Here is a 23,483-nt window from a genome sequence, read left to right as displayed (position 1 = left end):
AGTTAAGTGTCAGTGCTGGAAACCTAGTCATTGCTCAGGGCTTTGTAATCCATCTGTGCCTGGGGAGCAGATGTGAAAACCTGCTGCTTCCTGCATTTGAGAAACAATACCAAAAGTTCCACCTCTCTTCTCCAGACCACTGATTCACCCTTGTTGGGCTCATTCAAAATGCCCTATCCAGGAGCTCCAATCATCCTCAGACCCTGTAAGTGGTTCAGGCCTAAGAGTGTAAGGAGGGTTCTTACTCTCCCATAAATGGGCTTGTTCTGCGAGTCACAATCTAGCCATAAATAAATATCTCCTGTAGACAGACTGGATAATCTTAGCACAATGAATGGCCATTTAAATATTATTATTATGGTGATAGTGCTCATGAAAGGTCCTGAACCGAACTAACCCATATTTTTTCCCCACAGAACAGGATCGGGGCAGCCACAGTGTGAGCTTTCCCCAAACTCCATTAGCTGTGTGCCTTGATCAAGAACTTGAAGAATCACATCTCGGACTCAGAGGATATCTCAGTCTCTGTGTCCTTCTCTGTCCTCTTAAATGAGAGTGATGACATGGATGTCAAGGTACATTACATTATATTAATTGTTCAGTTTAGTCTATCTAAATCAATATCTTTTACAAGTGATGGCTCTTTCTGCAGGATTTGTTATTGCTGAAGCCTTTTTTTCAAAAAAGAAATTAAATGTAGCCTTACTGTTTTAGGGTCTTTGCAGTGCTGATTCATATTGCTCCTAGCCTTAAAAATGGCACTGTACCCAACATAAAAGTGTTAGTGTCCTAATCAGCACAGTGTGTGACTGGGGACAATGCCTTTAAGGGCTGAGCTTCCCAGGCAGAGAATCTGCGTGAGGTGCTATGAAGCATTTCGTTATGCACCGCCAGTTGGAACTTGTTACCAGAGACAGAATAAAGCAGAGCTCTTGAAATCACCTAAAGCATTGAATGATCAATGACAACCACACAGTGGTTCTCAAACTGTGGTCTGAGAACTCACTCACAACCTGTGGAAAGCTGGGTGGGGCTAATTCACCTTGTTTCCACCAGATAAGATAAAATCAAAAGAAAATTAAAATAACATTAAATACTTTTCTAATATTAATTTTCCATATCAGCGATTCATGTAGTTGCTACAGTAATGTCAGGAATGTGAGAGAAGCATCTGCGAGACAATTGTTCTGCTACAGTATAATCTGTGCTATGAAATCTAGGTTGGTCATTTTCTATTGTAAAATACTGGTGAAAAAAGTAAAGGGCATCCTGCAGACTTTTCATTCAGGTCAGTGAGCAACGACTGCAGGATTGGTGTAGGTATGCTCAGTCTTTCCATTATGATACTCCATCACTGTGAAGAAAGCACTGGTATCTTTTTAATTTTTCAGTTTTCAAAGGGTTCTTTTATGGTCAAAATAAAATAACTTCATTTGCAGTCTATGCTTTTGCCATTCCAGTTCAGCAGAAGGTCGTCTTTCTTTCAGTAAAAAAGAAATAATAATGTGTGTTCTCCCTTTGTAAGTATTGCAGTATGAGGCTCTTAACAGACACAGCTTTCTTCTTGTACCTGGGTTTTTGAATTGGGCTCATCTATGGATGAATTTCTACAATGAAAATATTGAATACATAAAAAATAGAGTGGGGGGGCTTTAAGATAAATGTTGGCATTGCAAAGGCTCTCATTCCATTTGCCATATTTTGCTTTAAAAATGTAGCAAAAAATTAATTCATATTGATGCATGAAATATGGACTAGAACGATCTGTAAATGCTTCAGGCTCTAGAGGTGAAATCCCAATCCCACTGAAGTCAATGGGGGTTTTGCCACTGCCTTCAAAGGGTCCAGAATTTCACTCCAAGTTCCAAGACTAAAGATTGGCTTGAATAAAGATAGGCTAAAAAGATTTATGTAGGAAAGTTCAATACTATGTGTCAGAAATATTTTTCTTTTTGTTTCCAAACCATTCCTTCATTTAATACCTCTCTCTCTCTCACCCCCCACCCCTGTATTTACACTAGCTTTGTACCTACTGTACCATATATAAAAAGGCTATAATTTTCCCTGGAAAAGGAATTGTTTGTTCTGCTAAATATTTCCTCTTTGAAGTTCTCTTATTAATTCCCCATCAAATATTCCATTCCAACATCTTTCAGAGAGAAAAGAAATGAACAAAACAAACATTCTAAAGCTGATTTATGAATTAAAACATAAATACATAAAGGATCATTACAAATTATAACTTCAGGCCAGATTTGAGTTACACATGTGTAAATCTGGAATAAGTTCACTGACTACTGGTTTTGATCTATGTAACGAAGATCAGAATTGGGTTCTTTACATTGTTTGAAAGATAAGGATTTGAGGGAAATTTGGTATTTATTCCTGGAACAATATAGTGAATGATATATAAGAGATTTTTAGGGAAAAGATATTAGTTTGTATTATGGTTAGATACCAGAATGAACATAATACAAACACCACCGTAGACAGAATATGGTTTGTAATGTCTGCATATGCAACCGCTTCCTTTATCACTTTTCTTCCCAAATCCCATATACGTTGGTAAACTACAAATACTTTTAAAAGAAAGGAAAAAACCATAGTGTAGCCACTAAGAAACTGTGGCACAGAGTTACACCACATGTTTAATCTTTTACTCTACCTACTAACTTATATTAAATCCCTAAATGAGATCAGTGAAGCAGCCTTTCAGCAGCACCCACTGAAGTTCAATTGGAACCTGTTAGTCTCATCTGCAGGAGATCATCTAGCCCAGCTGTTGAGTTGGAGTATCTCCAAGGCTTTGTTGAAAGGGGACCCCAGCTAACTATACTTTTGTCTGTACAAGAAGGGTTCACACCTTGTATCTTACATTGAAGTGTTGTTTCCAAGTCATATAGCTCATGGATGTTCATGAAACAGTGAGGGATAATAACCAGAACAATTTTATAGTATCTCCTTGAAGAAGGTGTAAAGAAATCTTTAAGGTCAAGATCATATTAAAGACACATGTTGGTTCCACAACTTTTAGACATATTAAAATATATAAAAGACTGTTAAGTTACATCTCAACCTCTCTCAGCTTCTTCAAAAAATATGTCTTCCTGTTCCACTTGGCTCATGATAACCAGAACTAGTTTTCCATTCTATAATCAGTTGTCTCCACATGCAGAGCTCCATATCTTGATCACAGCTATCTTCTGCAGCTTCTGTGGGCAACCCCTCCATGACTGATGAGCAAGGCCATGGACTACATTGTAGGACTCGTTGGTCACATTTAATCTGTGGTCCAGACTGTAACCCCTCCTGTTGTACACACAGAGCACAATGAGCAATGGACCGCTGAGAGTCTTTTTGTGCAGCACTAAATGAGACAAAATTAAAAAGGGGTTAAGGAAGGGGTAGACTGAATTGTTGTTTGGAAAAGAAAGAGTCCCTATGTTAAAATGTTCTGCAGGTAGATCTACAGTATCAGTCGCAGTGAGCAACATATACAATATCTTGATTTAGAAGCCATCCATAAAAGTTTATAGTCATTCATCATGGCTAGGGTGACCAGACATCCTGTTTTTAAGGGGACAGTCCCATATTTAAGCCCTTCTGCAGGTGTCCCGACTTTTTCTTAAAAATGGGCAAATTGTCCCATATTTTCTATCTCCCCCTGATCAGTACTAGCAGGTCCTGCTACTGGTCGGATCCCTGCTCACCAGCCACCCGCCCGTCAGCAGTGAGTGGGGGTGGGGGGGGTCCAGTGGCCGACGATGGGGGTGGGTGTAAAAGGCTGGTGGTGGGGCAAAGCTGCAGCTCACGGGGCTGGCTGCTCTTCCTGCTGGCCCGTCAGTGCAGCCCCTGCTGCGTGCTGGCTCTCGGCCAGCAGGGCCCAGCCTTCTGTCCCATTTCCGGCCGGCACTGGCTGTGAGCTGAGGTGGCTGGTGAGTCTGAACAGGTGCCAGGCAGCGGCCGGTTACGTTGACTCTCCTGCCCACCCATTGGCCCTTTACGTGCTCCCCCTCTCGCTGTCCTCTCCCTGCTTTGCCCCTTCACACACACACACCCAGCCCCACTACTCCTCCATATCTCCCCTGACTGGGCACATCCCACTCCCAGTGCTGTGCGGAGAACCAGCCCCCAGTCAGAGCGCTCAGCTCACCAACAGCCTGGTCTGCAGGCTCCTTCCTTCCCCCACTGCCTCGGGCTGGGCTGGTGCCCCTGGAAAGCCCAAGACCCTCCAGCCCGGTGCACTGGCCAGGAGGAGCCGAGCCCTTTGTGTGCCAGAGCCCTGCACAGCACTGGCACGGGGAAATCGGGGGAGCGGAAAGCAATTTCCAGCCTGTTCATGCCCTGACCCTGCAGGCTCCACAGTAGCACCCGGGGCAGGGGCTTAGAACCCTCTTCACCTGCCCCCCCCCAGGGAGCGCGAGGCTGTTCCATCCCTTAGGCACCCTCCTCTGCTGAGCCACCTCTCTGAAGCCTTTACAGTCAGGTTCCCTGGGCCCTGGTGCACAATACATCCTTAGGGCTTAACCCCTTCCTGCCCGCGCTGCAGCCAGGGCACAGGAGGCGGCTGGGTTATGTCAGTGGCCAGCAGCAGCCTGGAGGTGTTAGCTGCTTTTGACACTGTGCAGGCAGGAAGGGACAAGCTGCCTCCAGCCACAGGGGAGCGGGAAGGAGGGTTAGGGCGGGGGAAGAGATGAGCTCTGCAAAGACACGGGCCAGGTCATCTCTCCCCCCCTTCCCTGTGGCTGGAAGCAGCTCGTGTCCCTTCCCTCCCACATAGTGTGGAAAGGCTGCTGCTGGCCACATTCTGGTGTGAGCCCTGGCAGAAATCTGGGGAGGGGGGCATGTGACCAGGGCTGGATTAACCTTTTGTGGGCCCGGCGCCAAACATATTTGTGGGCTCCCATGGAGGCAATGGAGCATGGCGCAGGAAGGTCAGTCCCCAGAGCAAGTGGCCAGCCAGAGGCAATGGGGCATGGCATGGCAGGGGCGGCCCCGCTCCGCCCAATGCGAGGGAACTATTTATAAACCGGCAGTTGCCAGAGGCACAGTGGCCCGCCTGGCCCTGTGCTGCCAGCATGCCCCTTCCCCTCGGGGGTGTGCCTATGCCACACCATGCACCCCCCCCCGCATCCCCCCTGACTCCCTATGGCCAGAGGCCCCCCAGTCCGACTATGCCCAGCGTCTCCCCAGACCTCTCCACAAATGCACAGCACCCTGCACAACACCACCCCTGCCCTGCGCCCCTCTGCCCACAGCCCCACCACAACTGCCCAGCACCCCCCACAGAATCCCCACTTCCTATTGCCCCAACACACACAGATCCTCCCCACCCCTTCCCAGCCCAGCACCACCCCCATACTCCCTACAGACCCGCTCCTGCAAGCCCTGCCTCCCGGCCGCACTCACCAGCCCTGCTGGGAGGCGACTGTGCCTGCCAGTCTAAGCCAGCAGCGCAGCCAGGGCTGGTCCCAGGGCCAAGAATCACTCCGTCCCCTCAGGAGTGGCGCGATCAGCCAGGCCAGGACCTGCCCCAGCTGGAGTCCCTCAACATGCACTTGCCTCGAGAGGCCCAGCCAAGCCCTCCACACTATTTCCCGCCCCACACACACGCACACAAACCTGGCTGAGACAGACCAGGCTTCTGCACCAGTCCCAGGCAGCTCAGCTCCAGGGAGACAGGTGGGGCCGCACAGGTAGCAGGAAGCAGAGACTGCTTGGAGCTGGAGGTGCACTGGGGTCCGGCCAAGGGGCTGAAAGGAGCAGGGGGTGGGGCCATGGGGCGAAGAGGAGCCCTCGGCCAGCTGGTGGGCTGGCCAAGAGGAGCAAGTGGTGGGTGGGGGGAGCCAGCGGGGTCTTGGGGCACAGTACAAGCGGAACAGGCTGGCACCACTTCTGAGCGTGGGCCCGGCTCCATGGAGCCACTGGAGCCATTGTAAACCCAGCACTGCATGTGCCCTGTGTCTCCTTTCCCCGCCCCATGTTGCTTCGGGAAGACGCGGTGCCAGGTATTAGGAGAGGCAAGTCTGTGACAGGGGCCCAGCCAGGCATGGAGAGTGGAGAGTGCTGGGCAGGGAGAGTTGGGTTGGTCGGTCATCCCCCCTGGGTAAGAGAGGTGTACGGGAGTGTAGGTGTGTCACCTCTCCCCGTGTGTGTGTGTGTGTGTGTGTGTGGGGAGGTAGTTATGTGTGTGTCACCCCTCTCCAAGTGAACCTTAAAGCCTTAAAGGTAAATCACTTAAAGATAACAAGGTAAATAAAAAGAATCCAACTACACAGTATTTTTTTTTAACAGGGGCTCAGTCAGCTTGATGTTAATTTGAACATTTGTACTGCATAGTTCTGATTGATTGCCGTTGAACTTGCTTGAATACAAATAATTTTACTAGGTATCCCATATTCAACATAGGGAAATATAGTCATCCTAATAATGGCTGACGTGATAACATTTAAACCAGATGAAGTATGATCAAGGTGCACAACTTTCCATTGATGTTTCTGTGCATTCCCAGAAACACTTCCTTACATCTTTTTTCAATGTCAGTGCACAAGTCTGTCAGAGAATCCAGTATTTCATGGCGTTCCATATAATACTTGGAACCATGTTTTTTTAAATACCCCCGTGTCCTAACCAAAATGTTGTAGTCCTTTTAGATGGGCTTGGTCACTCTCCCATTCCGGTATTGTTTGGATTGCTGTGGGAGCTATGAATATGACTTTGCTCTTACTAATTCTAATATTTATTAGCACTACATTTTCTCTGCTGTTGTCATTCCTGTGATGTTGGTTCTAAGAGATGATTAGTCACTCCTCTGCGCTTAACATGACTCACAATACCATGTTTTTCAATAAGTGCAAACTTCATGTTATAACTAATAAACTAAGCTAAGATTCAAATTGACCGTGACTGATTTCTGATTGGTTGCACACCAACAAATTACAACAGTTAAAAAATTAGCTTCACATAATCATAAGAAAAAATAAGTGGTGATTAATTTTCATATTTAGGGTCTGATCCTGCACCACTGGGAGGTTAGCCATTGAAATCAATGGGCGCAGCTGCAGACCTTTAGGTACCAATCCAATACCAGTTGAAGTCAATAGGGGTCTTTGCTTAGGGGTTTGCTTGGGCCTTTGGTCTAATATGAGCATTAATATAATAGCACAGTGGACAGTGGCACGTACAGCCACATCAGGTACTATCGTTCAGAGTACAGCTGGACAAAAATATTCAAAATTAAAAAAATATTATGTAAAAACGGGACACACATTTTACAAAAATGTTTGTGAAAAATGGTCCCAAAAGCATAAAGGAGGATGTTGTTATTTTATATTTTGATGAGGAAGGATGCTCCAGTGGTTAGGGTGTTAGCCTTGGACTTGGGGGATGAGAATTCAATTCCTTGCTCTGCCTTAGACTTCCTCTATGACCTTCAGCAAGTCATTCAATTTTACTGTTCTTTAGTTCCTCATCTATGAAATGGGGAGAATGGCACTTCCCTTCCTCACAGGGGTGTTGTGAGGATAAGTACATTAAAGATTGTAACATGCTCAGATAGTAAGGTGATGGGGAATGTATAAACACCTAAAATAAGTAGGTAGTAACACCAAAAGACTCCAAATGAGATCAGGCCACACTCTGCTAGGCATTGTATACATGTTATAAGAGACCGTCCCTTTCCCTAACAGGTAAGATAGACAAAGGGTGTGAGAAAGGGACTATTATTATCCTCACTTTACAGATGGGGAATGGAGGCACAGGGAGGACTGTGCCAGAGTCAAGAATTGAAGCCAGAGCTCTGTGGCTTACCCTTTCTCTCTGGAGTTCCGTAAATATTGTGCTCCTGAACCTTTGCAAAGCTCAGTCACCTTCAGTTTTGGAGAACACTGTTCACTCTCAGACACCATGAAGTTATAGACTAGAACAGCAGCAGCGTGCGCGTGTGTGTGTGTACGTCCAGCAGTCACCATTCACTGGTGGAGGATTTCACCAGTCACACTCTGTCTCCATAGGGACTGATTATTCAGTTTCTATGCAGCTGCAGTGGATTTCACCTGGAATGAATACCTAATCAAAAGGCACTTACCCTGCATGTCCTCATTTAAAAAAAACACCAAAAAACTTAATGTAGATGTTAGGAGGAAAGTCAGTGGCCAAATTTTGAGTTCAGACACAGCTATATGACCTCCGTGGCTGCACAGTTGTGGCTGAGGGTAAAATTATATATATAAATAAACAATACCAGATCTGGAGGGGGCTGTCTCTCACTATGTGTATATGCAGCCTCAAGCACAATAAGGCCCTGATCTATGTTGGAGTTTCTAGGTGCTACTGTAATAAAAATAAATAATAACCATAATAATACCATATGTGTTCTTGTTACATACATTGTTTTAAATACAATGTGCTACTTCAAAAACACAGCAGACCAAAAATTAAAAAGAAATTCCATTCCCCGCCCCGGAATCCTTTCCTTCATTGATACTTTTTTGATTTGTGCCCTGGATTTTTTTTTTAAGATAGATGTTTATTCTGCTGTTCTTTTAGTTTTCCATCACTTTCCTGATTTTCTACATCCAGAGTGAATGCACTCATGTGGAAAATGAAAGCCTTTTATTTAACATCTTTCATCCAAAAGAATGACGAGATTCCCAGGCAGTGTAAACCACCATGCTTAATTGTCATTGATGGTGTTAAGCTGATTTACACCATCTGAGAATCTGGCCTCTTTTGAATTGTTCTAAGCTCTCTTTCTGTATTTAAAGTCTTCTACTTGTTCAAAGAGCTGGTTTGGTCACTCCATATCTGAGCCACACCTTGAAAAACTGAAAACCTTTACACACCTAATTTAGAATTTAATCTAATATTAATGCTTAACCTTTTATTTTGTTCTAACTTCCAAAGTATCCTTACACTTAGAGTGCCACTGTACTCCAGCTTTTTGTTTCTTTAGCAAATCAGTTTAATATAAAATGTAGTGAGTTAGAATCAAATTCCCTAAATAATTAATTTTAGGGGCATGTTAGACAAGCAATTGGATAGGACATAAAATGGAAGCAGCAATCATAGATATGTAGCGGGCTCATTTTCTTCCACCAATAGTCATTGTAAAAAAAGAAGAAAAAAATCTGTCTCTTGAAAAGTGTGTGTAGTGCAGTGAAGAGAATCAGACTGATAGCACTGTAAACTAAAGTCCTCCATTTGACCATAGAACAGAGACAACTCAGACAGAAGCAAATCGAGCTTCCTCACATTATCTTGCCAATGTCCTTCAACGCTTGACCTAGTGAGTGTCGTACAGCCTTTATGTCCATGGTGTCCTTCACTCCTCTGCTGAGATTTTTAACAATGGTTACAGTTATAGCTATTCACTTTTTTTTTTTTTAATGTGGACACTTGTTAAATGGACTGACCCCACCAACTGATTTCATCTAAGAAATGGTAAAGGTTTGAAAAACAATTATTGATTTCTGTCCTTTTAGGGCTTGATTGTGATCTAGCCTAAAATATCCAGAGCCTTTTGAGCAGCAGAATCCCTGGAAGGCTAGGGAACCTGATTCCATAACAGGATGACCTTTTCTGAGGAAAGGTCAGCCTGCCATACGCAGACCAGCCAAATCTATTGCTTTTCACAGTACACTAATACTTTTGGGCCCCATTCTACAGGTCTGTTATGAAGCTTGACCAGCCTACCTCTTTTTGTGATTTTGGGCACACTGGGAGTAGGAGAGGAATTTTGAATTAAATCAGAGAGATTTGTGTGTGCTGGAAATAGACTTGGCAATAAAAATGTTTAAAAATCATCTTCTGAATCCCTGAATGATCTCCTAATATAGATTTTTTTTTATTCCAGACTCTCTAACAAAACAGAATTCTAACAATATATTCTTTCTCTCTCTCTCATTTTCATGTCCACGCTTCTTATTTCATCCCATTAAAGTTTGAAATGTATGTGTTCCTCTTGGAGTGCCTTGCAATTGTTCAGATTATTCTAGGGTCAGAAGGTGAACTCTCTGGCAAAGGAGAAAATGGGAAGGTGAGATTTCTACTTTTATTTTATGGCTCTGTGACTTTCCCGTGTAAAATCTCAACACATCGTTGCCAGTTCTCCTGCCTATGTCAGTACAAACGAATCACAAGTGGCTTGACGTTTTTTTGACATCAGTTGATGAATAGATCAAGTGATAGGCACTTGTTCTCCTCATCTGCCACCTTTTCTTGGAACTTGCCACGGTGAGAAAGATAATAGGAATAATACTGGAAATATAGTGGAAGCTGAATAACAACATGATCTTGTTGGTCTAAGCCTTTTCCTTTTTCACCACATCCCCGCAACTGCTCTTTATCCCCACTCACTGTGTAGTGTCTAATATTAAATTGTAATCTCTTCCGGACAAGGAACGACATCTTCATCAGATGTTATGTAAGATGAGTGCCTTTGGGCACTGTAAAGTAAAACATAGAGGAATATTTTAGAAGTATATTGGTTTGATTTTATATTTATATCAAGAACCGATTGTAAATACTCTGGGCCTGATTCTCCCTTGAAAGTAACCATAGCTGCATTGAAGTCAATGGAGCTACACTCATATACACCAGCTAAGATCTGGTCCTGTGTGCCCCATTATGCATGTAATTATCTTCCCTTGGGGTTTTGTTAAAATGTAACTTCAAAATAGGAAGGTGCATACTTCTGGTAGTTTGTACCTGAATTTATATGCAAATTTACAAACTATTGCTTTTTTGTTATAGGATATTGTCAGGTCTTCATGGAAGCCCAAAAATAGAAATAATAACAGTAATTTTAAAAAGTAGCTCTGTGGGTGAAGATTGTGAAGCCACCCAGAAAGTCAGGTCAGATAACATCTACTGTGTTTCACAATGCTTGTTTAGGGTCCTCTAACCTTCCTTTCCCAGTTGTAAATCAAGCCATAGTCACTCCATAACTCTCCTGTGTCAACAAATAAGGCAGACAGGTTCAGTCGTCAGAGGCTGGGAGTGATGTGTACCTTCTGGTTGCCCTTTTAATTTTTCCCCCCTAAAACTTGAATAGCCTAATCGTTCAGCATTTCTTTTTTTATTTCCTCTTCTGTTCTTCCCCAATCACTTTTAAAAAACAAAGACATTAAAGTTAAAAGAAAATTAATGTGATTTTAAGTTTGAAAAACCAGTCAACAGAAAATTCCTTAGTGAAGGTTGCTCTTTTAATTTTAACTGAGCAATGTTGCACATTTCCAGTATTTGACATTCCTGTTTTTCTTCATTAAATATGATTCTTAAAGCATTTGTCTTTTCACAAAGACTGGCTATGGACAGCAGTATGGAGGCAGTTGGTTGGAATACGTCCATCCCACACTCAAACCTTTAAACCAGACCATGACATCATGCATTTAGTCTCTCATTCTCCCCCTTCAATATATGGTTCGCATAACAAATTATGGGTTGAGGAGATTGCATTTGGCTCTAATTTAGATTTCGGGGGTTCAAGGCCAAATCAGGATTAAGGTTTGTGATCGGATTAGATGGTATCAAAATGCCACACGCTGTTCTCACAAAGTTTTGGTCCAAAAGGTTGAAATGAAGACAAATCAGCTGTTCTCATGATGTTCCAACCACATCCAAAGGGAGACTAGAAAACAGACACGTTCCTACTTTTGGATTTAACACAGATTATCATATAATATCAATAGAAGCATGGTAGAGATCCAAAGAGACTCAGAAAATTGTGGTGTTGGATAGTTCAGGAATGAAGAGTTAGGAGTCTATGTTCATGGGTCACTATGCGAAAAATAGAGAACGATGGGAGAAACTCCGTGAAGGACAGAGAAGGAGACAAACAAACTGTTTTTTTTTTGGTAAATCTGCAGGAAGTAGAAAGAAACTGCACCAAAATCTTTGCTATCTGGTGCAAAGAACTGTTCTATGCCATCCAGCTTAATAAAAAAATCATAACAGGCAACTGAAACAAGTTGTTGCACATAATATTTTAAAGGGAAGACTGACATTGTCAGATTACATTATACACTGATTTAGAAAATTCTCAATTAGATCAGCCAGGTCCCTCTGAATTAGGAGCTGTAACAAAAAGCTTAGTTAGTGAATGTGTTAGCAAGTTGACCATGATTGTATTTGTTACAAAGAGGTTCAAGCTTCTTACTATCAAAAAAAGATCAAAGAAGTCCTGCCTCTCTGAATGAGTGCACTTCAGGGAGCAGCAAGATTTTTTCCCCCCTTGTTCACTGTTTTGGGTTAGCTGGGAAGTTGGAAATAAGAATGTTAGACTTGAAAGTAGGCGCTCTCAGACTGTGGTACTGGTGGGTGTCTCATGTGAAGCGTCACTGATATGTGTATTGGGCATCGGCATTTTGAAAAAAGATGTCCCTATTAATTTCATTGACCATTTGGTAAGCCTCAATCCAGATGTTTACTGGTGGAACAGAAGGGAAAAAAATAAAGTTCCTGAAATTTTTAATGGCACCTTGGCTATCTACAACAGTCCATTTTCAAGTCATAAGAAATCAAAGGTAAATTAAGTGGCAGTTGTTTGCAGATTGTCCTGCTTGTAGTAAAGTTCCCTCTCAATTCCAGCAGTCAGAAATACATATTGGATCAATAGGACTTTGAAGAGCACTATTAGTTCTCATTCACTTAACAAAGCTATAACTAGGTCAGTTTTGCAAAATGCATAATTTAGGGTACGTCTGCACTATGGAGCCTATATCGGCATAGCTATGCTGGCATAGCCCCCTAGTGTGGATGGAGCTTTTTCTGTCAGTGTCGGAACACCGCCTTTCCGAACAATATTAGCTATGTGGACAGAAGCCCTCTTCCATCAACATAGCTACATCTATATTGGGGATTATGTTGGTCTATGTTGGTCGGGGTGATTTTTTTACACCTCTGACTGACGTAGCTATGCCAACATAACTTTTAAGTGTAGACCAAGCTTTAGTGTATATCTATACTACAAGTGTTACAGCGGCACAGCTGCAGCTACCCTCCTGTAGCACTGGAGTATAGACATTTACTTCAGCGGTGAAAGGAGTTTTTCCACCACTGCAGTAAATCCACCCCCTCAAGAGGCAGTAGTTAGGTCAATGGAAGAATTCTTCTGTTGGAGTTCCACCAGGCAAGTAGGTGTTGGAATAGAGCAATAATTCTGAAGGTTTCTGTGGCTACTGATTCTCCTGTACAACAGCAAAAAGACAATAGGAAAGTAATAAAGACCAGCTGTAGGATTCTAATGGACTCTACTCATGTTTCCATTAGGGAATCCACCTGAATATCAGTTGGATTTTGTTACTTTATTTTCATTGTCACTGCCACTGAGTGCAGAGAACAAGAAATTCAAGACCACTTTAAAATTAGTATTTGGCATTTTTAATTGCTGTCAGGATAATATATTATCACTGATTACTGGAAAGAGCCTCATTGCTTAAAGACCACAAATCAAGGCACATTTCACCAATGTTTCACCTTCTTTGATTAACTGAGTACACACTTTGTTGCCCAAAATGTATAGAAAGAGCTGTCTGAGAAGAAGTAATTCTGCCCTATTCTGGCCTGTTCTTTGGCAAAATATTACTTGCAGCATGAGACACTTGAAGGGGTGCTAAATAGATCACATTCCCATGTCTGTATGATCTGTTTAGACCAGCGTTTCTCATCCAGTGGTTTGTGACCCCCAGGGGGGTCAAACGAGGCAATCGGTGGGAGGAGGTGTTTGCAAGATGTTGAAAATGTTATTACAGTCTAAAGCAAAGAAAATCTCACTCTCCCACTCCCTGCACACCCTTACTCTTCAAGGTCAAGTATTCTCTGTTGAATTCTCAAAACATACACAAATAAATTATATAGGTTTATCATTATTATCATTGATACAATTTTACACTGACTTTTATAGTAAATCTAACATGGCACTTGGAAGAAGGGGTCACCAGCCTGAGAAGGTTAAGAAACACTGATTTATAGCATAGTTCCTGATGTGTCTAAATAGCTTCTTCTCTAGTGATTTCATAGGTTCTCTTGGGTTATTTATGTTCTATGGCATTAGACTCAGCCAGAATTGTTTTGCAGTTTAAAAAAACAAATGTTATAAAGGCACAAAACAAGCAGGTAGTGTTTGGGTGCAGATAGTAAATTCTTTGTAGGGAGGTCAGTCTGTCTTTTGTGTATTTATAGGGAAGTTATTTGTATTAAATACGTCTTATACAAATGTAGAATTATTTTCTCCCTTCCAGTTTATCACGTTTGAGAGATGGATAACAGTCCAGCTGCAACATGATATCCATAACAAACTGGTGATTCACCATATTTAGGCATTAGGAGATGCTGCTAATAAGAGAAATGAGCACATGGCAAATCTACTGCACGCTCTGCATTCTATAGTGTCACTGTTTTGGGAGTTTCCATGTCAAAAATAAACAAACAAATGAGACGCCATCACATCCAAGTGTTATTTTTTCCCCCTAAATTGCTAGTTATTTTGGATGTGTGTGTCAACGGTACCAAATTCAAGGGGCTTCATGGTACACCATTGGGATTAAAAGAGCAGACACTGAACTTTGTGCTGGACTTTATAGGAATAACGCTGCATTATCTTTGTATTTGAGAGTCTGAGGGATATCTGTTATTAAGGGTGCAGGACTCTTCTGGTTGCAGTATAACTCAGTTTAGCACAAATGTGTTCACATTTATGTATTTCCTAAGGTATGTAACAAGCTCCATCTGATCAAGGCTGCATCCTGGTTATATATTTTTGATGGCTAAATATGCAAACAGATAATTTGTGTCAAGATCTGTGGGAGAAGGCATGGGAGTGCATTTAAATCTGATCTTCTGCAGGTTGATGATAGTAATTGCATTTTCTTTTAAGTTCTGTCTGTTTCAGAAGAGTGACAGACCTGAGTTTGTGGGTGTCCGGTCCTTTGGTAGGCTTAGAAGGAAGCCAGTTATTAGAGGGACAGAGAGGTCTATTTGAGTCTGGCAGTGGTAGCAGTTATTTGGGCAAGTCAGAGGGGATGAACTGTGATTAGCAGATACTCATATTGTGTGTGTTTAGTAGCAAACATTTGGTTGTCTCCATGGGTTGTATCCATAGACAGGATATCTTTGGTGAGTCAGGAGTCCAAAAACTGTGAGGTATTAATGGCAGAAATGCATAACACAGTGCTCAAATGTATATTATTGCTGTGTTGCAATAATGGAAGATATGTTAGCTTTTCCATTATGATCCCCTAATTTTAGGGATTTGAAGTCTGATGTAAAGATTCACGAAGAAGTGAAACTTTCTCGCAATCTTCAGATCACATGCGATCAAACAGATATTGTAGTGTGTACCATGTACAACATGGGATTTACTGATGCAGAGAGGATTTTAAAATATGTATACATTATGCATATAACCAAAAATTTTATCTCAAATTCACAATTTTGTGCAAATTAACAGAAGATAATCCTATGTGGAAAAGACATATGTGTATTATACACATAATGGATTACATATTACATATGTATGTAGGCTTTTATATTAGTTCCTATGTGAGACCAAACTAGGAATATATTTAATATATACATATGTAAAACAATGCACTATTTATATCGCATTTGCATATTACCTATATATTTTTTCCATGTGGGAGAAATTATATATATATGTAACCCTTCTGCCCGTCAGAGTTGGCAGCAACAAGGGCCAGGTTCAATATCTAGGGGATCCATTCCAATAACACAATGCAAACTGGCTCGAGCCCCCACCCAGTGACCTGGGACAAATATATACCACCCCCGCTGGGCACCTCCAAGAGGCAATACTTCCCCTCTGGCAAGCACCTAGTCTGAATGTAGCAAAAAGCTTTTTAATAACAGAGAGAAACAATGTGGCATTATGTTGGGGAACCACCATCAACAGGATTCATAACACAACCCATGAGCAAAAAACCCACCCCAAGCAAATTGGGGCATGCCCTTTCCCTTTGGTTCTTGAGTCCAGCAACCCCAAATCACCCAAAGTCCCAAAAGTCCAATGACTCAAAAGTCTCTGTCCCTGGTCAGGGCAGCCCCAGAGTTCGAAAGTTTATCTGCAGAGCTTTACCTCCCAACCTGGGTGGAGATGGGGGCGGGGGTAAAAGGCACCTTACATGATCTGAAGCTGACCGCCCCACAGCTCCATAGGCCTTCGCTCCGCTCCGCTCCACCAGCCGCCCCACAAACTGCTTTGCTCAGCTCCGTGGCCCACAAGCAGCTCCCGCCGTCCCACAAACTGCTCCACCAGCCAGTCCACGAACTGCTCTGCGTCCCACCAGCAGCTCCCGCCGTCCTATGAACTGCTCCACCAGCCTGTCCACAAGGCACTCCAGCCATCCTGCAAACTTCTCCACAATATATCTTCAGGCTCTCCCAGTACTTAACACAATGCTCAGTGATTTCAGCTCTTAGTCAGTTCAGCTCTTTGGTGAATTCAGCTTGTAGTAGGGGAGCCTCAGTGCTGGCACACCATTAGCCCAAAGTGAGCTCAGCAGCCTGTAACTAGACTCCTAATGAAATCAAAATTAGCTCTGATATTCCACAGAGGAGAGAGGAGGCAGTGCAATTAGCATGTAAGGGCCTCACCAAGGGGCCCATACCACCAAGTATTAATACTTGTCCTCAACCTCTCTCAATTCACAGAGTTTTGGAACCCATGACCCTTGCCTAGTGAGTGCTACTTAGTTGATGGTGAGTCCCTCCATCATAACAAAAGGCCAAGTACAGTTCCAAGCACAGTTCCCATAATCAGGGTAATAACAATTTATTCTTCCTGCCCCAACAACAGAGACACTGGGGATCCCACAGCAGCCAAAGTGACCATTTGGGCAGCTATGGCCTCATTCTAGGCGGGGTGGGTGTGCCTATGCAAATGAGATCGGCCCCTGAAGTTCTTTTCCACAACTTGCCACACCTCACCACCAGATGTCAGGGTGGAGCTCATCCTGACACTGCTTACATATATAAACTGGTATAAGGTAGATAGATAGATATATCTAGATAGATAGGTAGATATAATGGGATATTTGTTTGTGTCTTTGAGATAACATTGCAAATGATCATTTGTATAAGCCAGTGGCTCTCAACCTTTCCAGATTATTGTACCCCTTTCAGGAGTCTGATTTGTCTTGCATACCCCAAGTTTTACCTCACTTAAAAACTACTTGCTTACAAAATCAGACATAAAAATACAAAAGTGTCACAGCACACTATTACTGAAAAATTGCTGACTCTCATTTTTACCATATAATTATAAAATAAATCAATTGGAATATAAATATTGTACTTTCATTTCAGTATATAGTATATAGAGCAGTATAAACAAGTCATTGTGCATATGAAATTTTAGTTTGAACTGACTTCACTAGTGCTTTTTATGTACCCTGTTGTAAAAATAGGAAAATATCTAGATGAGTTGCTGTCCCCCCTGGAAGACCTCTGCATACCCTCAGGGGTATGCATACCCCTAGTTGAGAACCACTGGTATAAGCGAAATAAAAATATATTTTTAAAAAATCTTTCTGTGCATAAGTATTGTATAGTGTGCATGCAACAATATCAGTTTGATTATTCACTAAATACTAAATTTGTTGGAAGAAAACACTGTAAAAGAGTCAAAACAAAATATTTTTATCTTTCTTCTACAGATCATCCTTTTTCTTCCCATTCATAAATGTAATTAATTAATAGTAAAGTTAGTTTAAATTTTTTTAACATAAAGGTATTTTCATTTAAAAATTACCTTTTTCCAATTTTTGTGGTAGTTATCAACATTTTTCATTTACCAAAAAATGTGTTTTTGGTGTTTTGTTTTGTTTTTTCAGTAAATTTTTTATTCAAAGCTCCAGTTTTCAGTAAATGAAAAATGTTGATAATAGTTTCAGTAAAGAAAAAAAACAGAAAAAAATTCAGTAAATGAAAAATCAGTCTTTTATGATCCCTGTGAAACAGAAATAGCTTTGAAATTTCTCATGGACATTTAAAATTGTTTTTGACCCACTGTACTTAATAGTTAGCATGTCTTGTACGTATCTCTTATTGTTAATCTTCATTATCACTTAATGTTGTATCTTTCACACTGAAAATATGATTGTTCTAAAAGCTAGCAACAAAATAATAATGCTGGTAATAACAATAGATTCCCAAACAATAGCTTGGCTGCATTGTTTTTATGATGGTCGATACAACCTATCTTTAGTTGATTGTCTAACAGTTCAGTCTTGGAGACTCAAACTAAGGCACTGGTTGTATTAAATATTTAGTTTGAAAAAAGTAAAGGAGAGCTCCATAAAGGCAGTCCAACTTTTAGTAAAATAAATGGGAATTCATCTGAGAGTCTCTTAATTAGCTACAAGTACTGCTTTGGATTGAGAATTTCTTTTAAAACTAAATGTATATCCAACAGCGTGCAAAACTGTGGACTGGTAAAATGCAATATATAGTGTAAGGCTCAGCACCATTAAACAGTGTTTCTGTCTAATTCACTTTAAGGGCGGGGGGGGGACATAAATATTGTCTAATCTCAAAAATATGTTTAATCCCATTCCTGTTACCTAATTTGATGTGTCCCTTGATCATCCAAAGGGTGGAGCTGCATGGGTATGCTGAACACAGAGACATATTCTACTTTCTCACTGTCAAAGATATCTGGTGATCTAATATGGGAAGTTCAGAGTGCGGTGTCACAGTGAGCATATCTGGTTTCTTTGAAACTAGGGCATCATTAGCTTAGTCTTTTCCAAATAACAGCATTTCTTATTAATAGGGTTCTTCATATGGCCATGGATTATTGATAATGCTTGATAGTTATGTAGAGCTGCTTGCTATCCTAGACGTATGTGGCCGATGAGCCATTTAGTTGTAGAGTTTTACTCTGCTGCAGCTCTTGAGCTAACACACAAAACCAAGTTTTCTCAGATTGTTGTCAGAGATTCTTTTGCGGGCAGTAAAATCTGAGTAGGGGAACAACATTGGGATTCTTGTTCTCTGGCCTGGTGATGATCAGGTGCCTTGCCAAGACCCTAGGGTTGACATGACAACATTACATATTTTTAAACACCACTGCCTTTGTCTGCACTAAGTTTGAAAACATGTTGATTAATCTGTTAGCTAACATGTTTGTTAAAAACACCTAATTTCCTAATCTAAACAGGGCCTCGGGTTTGATTCAAAGCTCATTGAAGTCAATGGACATTTTCCTATTGATTTTACTAGGCTTTGGATCAGGCCATTAGACTCTGAGGAAGGGCAATGGATGTATTCTCAAAATACATGCCCTACTGGTTAATTCCTGGAGCACCACTGGCTTTGGTCTTGGAGGATGTCACTCACCCCGCCCATTAAGGTAGGGGAGGTAGAGTGGTCCAAGATTATACCAGGATAAATAGTTGTGTTACAGTGAAACAATGCAGCTACAGTGGTTCAGATAGGCAGTAAAGCTATGCAAAGATAAGACCTTTATGTTCTGTCTTTTGTATTACTTTATGATCCTTCAAGGACGTTTTGTTCAGATGGCATTTTCCTACAGGGCTTTTATAGAGTCCTAGCCAGGTTTTACATAATATCTCCTTCGTATCCTCAAGTTTGTAAGCACTTTCAAAAGTCTGACTTGACTTCAGCCAAAATAGTGGAAGACACTAAAAGTTTAATAGTAATGTTTGTCAAAGTTAACTTGTAAATTTACATCTGCAGTGAATGTGAAGATTCATCACAGTAGCAGAACTAGCGAATGATTACAAGGTACTTAGGGTACCCCAGATTTGGGTTTAGGTGCCTAAGTCCCAGTTTTAGGCTCCACTGTTGTCCACAAAACTCCCACTGAACCCTGTAGGCACCTAAACCTATTTGGCACCTGACTTTTCAGGGTAATAGTTCCCTCAGCACCTAAGTTTATGCCTCTGGGCATGTACACTGTTGCCTCACTCTAGGCATCAGGAGGCCTATCTTCTGCCTAAGCCCCACAGCAATACATGAGCCATGGGGAACTAGGCATTTATCCACCTATCTTGAATGCAGGGCCTGATCTGGTAGAAGTGCACAGAGGCCACCTACCAGATTGGGTCTTATTCAAAATCTGGCTGCTGGAGGAGGAGGTGCCACCCACCTTATAACTTTTAGTTCAATGGTTACAGTACTCCCCTGGGATGTGGGAGACACAGGTTCAAGTCTCATCTCTGCGTGAGGTGGGAGAAAAATATTTGAATAGTGGTCTCCCACCTCTTAGGAGCATGCTCTAACCACTGGCCAATGGGATAGTCTGATGTGGGGCTTCCTCAGTTTCTTCTGTTGAAGTTGTTCCACTTTGTATTAATACTAAGGGTTTATTGGGCCACAGAGCAAGAGTGACAATGACTCAGTAGCCTGGTGCTTAAGGCACCCACATGGCAGACCCAAGGTTCAGGCCCCCTGCTGCAATCACTCTTTTGTTAGTTATACACAGTGGAACAGCTTCAACAGGAGAGACTGCGGGAGCTTAATATCAGAATAGCCCGTAGCTCAGTGGTTAAAGCACCCGCCTGTGTGTAGAAGGCTGCTGTTCAAATCCTTTCTCCCACTTAGGCAGAGTGGGGAATTGAATTTAGCACTCCCACATCCCACGAGAGTGCACCAACCACTGGACTAAAAAATTATAAGGTGGCTGTTACCACTGCCCCTACAATCCAAAACAATAGTTTAAGAAATAGGTTTTTGATGTATTGATGACACTGATTGCATGCTGCATGAGTAAGAAAAGAATCAGGAAATTGGTTGCCGAATCATTCTGAGTTGTTGTTTGAAATTTTTCTGTATTTCAGTATTTACATTTTTAATGTAATGTGGGATGCTGAGTAGATTTTCTTACACAGAGGGTGTTACAAACTCCATGAAATCATCATAACTGAGTTTTACTCATATGAAGGCAAAGAGAAATCTTGTACAATCATGTCTTTGATAATTTAGCACCATGTGTCTTTCTGTCAGCTTCCCAGCTTTGTCCTTAGCCATAAGGAACTCACAGTTTGATTCATGACAACTGTGAAGAAGCTTAGATGAGATTCTGTTTAATAGATTTCTATATGATAAGAATTTTTTCAGATTTTGGAAGACAATCATCCTTGTAAAATTAATCCACAACAACATGCTAAAAAAGCATAGTCTGGGGAAGAGGGGGGAAAGGGGGAATGAAAGATGTCTGGAGAGCCAAATGTGGCAGCTGGAGGAGAGAAAAAATAGACAGATGGAGTAGGCAAGAAATGCTACAAGGGGTAAGAGAGGCAGCTGGGAGATTTAAAAGAGATGGCCTGAGAGGTGCCAGGAGTCTGTCGGAGAGAGAGACTGGGAGCTACGTGGCTCTGGCTATAACGAGAAATGTGCCAAAAATGAGAAGAAAAACAGCTGTAGAAAACAGAACTTCAAATGTTTTAAAAAACATTGGTGGATGTGCAAATTTTATAACTACTAAATGAGTAAATGGATTAACCATTCCTTTTTTTCCGGGGTACGTGCTCTTTAAACCACGCTACCCTCCCAGTTTGGCTTTCACCCAGGAACTCTTCTTCCTCCAGGCCCTTCAAGATTCTTCTTCTGCTCCCATGCTGTACACCCTGGTTTCCTGATGCTCTGCTGACCCCTTCTAGTGCTGTTCCTGGATGCCTTCTCCTCTGCGGTCTTGGAGTCTGATCCAAAGCCTGTTGAAGTCCAGGGAGACTACCATTCACTTCAATTGACTTTGTGCCAGGCCCCTGTACTGCCACTTTTGCTGTTCATCTTTCATTTCCTGGCCAGCTCCTGTCCATTATTCAGAGAATGTCAGTTTTAATAGTGGGACATCTGTCTCTCTAAAGAGGATGTGCTGGCAGCAGCCAGTTTTAATAGCTCCTACCCATAAGGAGTTTTTACTATAAGTTTCAAAGGCTTATACTCTAAAGCGCTAATTGGAAGAGGAGCAGGAATTGGCAGAATTGAAGTGTCTGACTGAACAGTTCCTAGAACTAGCAGGTTCTTTCACAAGCTTGTAATGAGCACACACTGTCTTTGATGAAAAGGAAACAGAAAAAAAATGGATGGTTAGGTACTTAACAGGCCATGTGCATGGACAAATATACAAGCTATGCGCACACATTGGGGAAATACACATATAAGCTAGGCAGATGCCAATGTCTGTAAAGTATATACTTGTATGTGCCTACCTTTGAAAACTTGGCCCTGTTATTAATCAGCAGTAATGACAAAGGGAAAGAATGATCAAAAGGAATGAAGGTTGTGGAATGAAGGGCCTACACAAGTGGAGCAGGACTGGAGGAGATCATGGTGAACCCTCTCCCATCAAGAACTCTGTTATGCAGCATCATGAAAATTACAGACATGCTGTCTAGCTTCTCCAATGTCTCCCAGGGACCTCTGATTTACTAAAGAGATAACCAAGGGACCAGGAGCTGCAGCACACTCAATTAACACATGGGAGGACAGAGATAGACAACCAGAGATCCCCATAGCAGATAGAGAGCACAAGGAAGGAGGGTGGGAAGAAAGAGAAAGTGAATGTGTGGTGGGGGGGGGGCGAAGAAATGGAGACCCGAAAGAATGAACTTCCCACACAAAAAATAAATCCTTGCTATGCAGCAGACTTTTACGAACTGCCCGTCCTGTTGTGATGTTTTGGAGTCCACACAGACCCGTAAGGAGTTCTGTCATCACCTTTGGGAGCCTTTGTGCTGTTCAACTATAGTTCAATTTCCTGACACTGGTAGCCTGCCACAAGTATAAGGTCTCACCCTGGCTTTCATCAGCCTAATTACTCTCTGTAGGGTGAACCAACAACGCTTCCAGTCCTAGGTCTCCCCAAATACGTCCTTCCTGAGTTCTTAATTACCAGACACTCAAACGGTTCCCCTCTGGTTTGCACACCTATATAATGATGTCTCCTATAAAGAATAGACTTTCTTGTAATCTCCTAACCAACAGTAATAAGGGCAGGAGAAGGAATTTTGGGGTTCATTAACTAGGGTGGTAGTGTAATGAACAGTGGCAGAAATTGCAGGGCTGCATGTGTGTGCATGCGTGCGTGCTCTAGGCACATTGCCCAAAGAAGAAGATAGGGCCCTCTCTCCAAAAGAGTTTATAAGCCAAGCTGACTACGTAACAATTGAAACAGGCAGGAGATAGAACAATGCTTAAGCATGAGAGGGTTATGCAGGCTTTGGAGTGAGGGAGGATCAGTGGTGATGGATGGCAGGAACGACTGAGCAAGAAACCTTCACACTGTGTGTTTATTTTCAAAGAAAGAGCTAAAAACAGCAGAGGCGTTCCACTAATTGGGAGCCTTTGATTTCATATTTTAAAAGAGAAGCTTTTCTATGGACAAATCTGACCTTGTTCTTGTTAGGGCAAATCAATTAATTAAAAATGATTACCTTTCTGGAAGCCTTATATATATCCCATCGTTCCCTTCTTTTTATTTAAATAGTTAGAGGAAATTA

The 23,483-nt window shown here is 42.1% G+C and overlaps 1 long non-coding RNA gene across 1 annotated transcript in view; it reads left to right on the top strand.

The window, feature by feature from the left end:
* Positions 1-22,501, top strand: part of LOC142071074 (uncharacterized) — a 30,212-nt gene extending 7,711 nt beyond the window's left edge. Inside the window, exons 2-3 of the long non-coding RNA XR_012667025.1 lie at positions 417-575; positions 21,570-22,501. This is a non-coding gene — a long non-coding RNA (uncharacterized LOC142071074). The remainder of the gene's footprint in view (positions 1-416; positions 576-21,569) is intronic.
* The last annotated feature ends 982 nt before the right edge of the window (positions 22,502-23,483 follow it).

Source organism: Caretta caretta, chromosome 2 (assembly GCF_965140235.1).
Source record: "Caretta caretta isolate rCarCar2 chromosome 2, rCarCar1.hap1, whole genome shotgun sequence".
Taxonomy (NCBI): domain Eukaryota; kingdom Metazoa; phylum Chordata; order Testudines; family Cheloniidae; genus Caretta; species Caretta caretta.
This window is presented reverse-complemented; position numbering and strand designations above follow the sequence as displayed.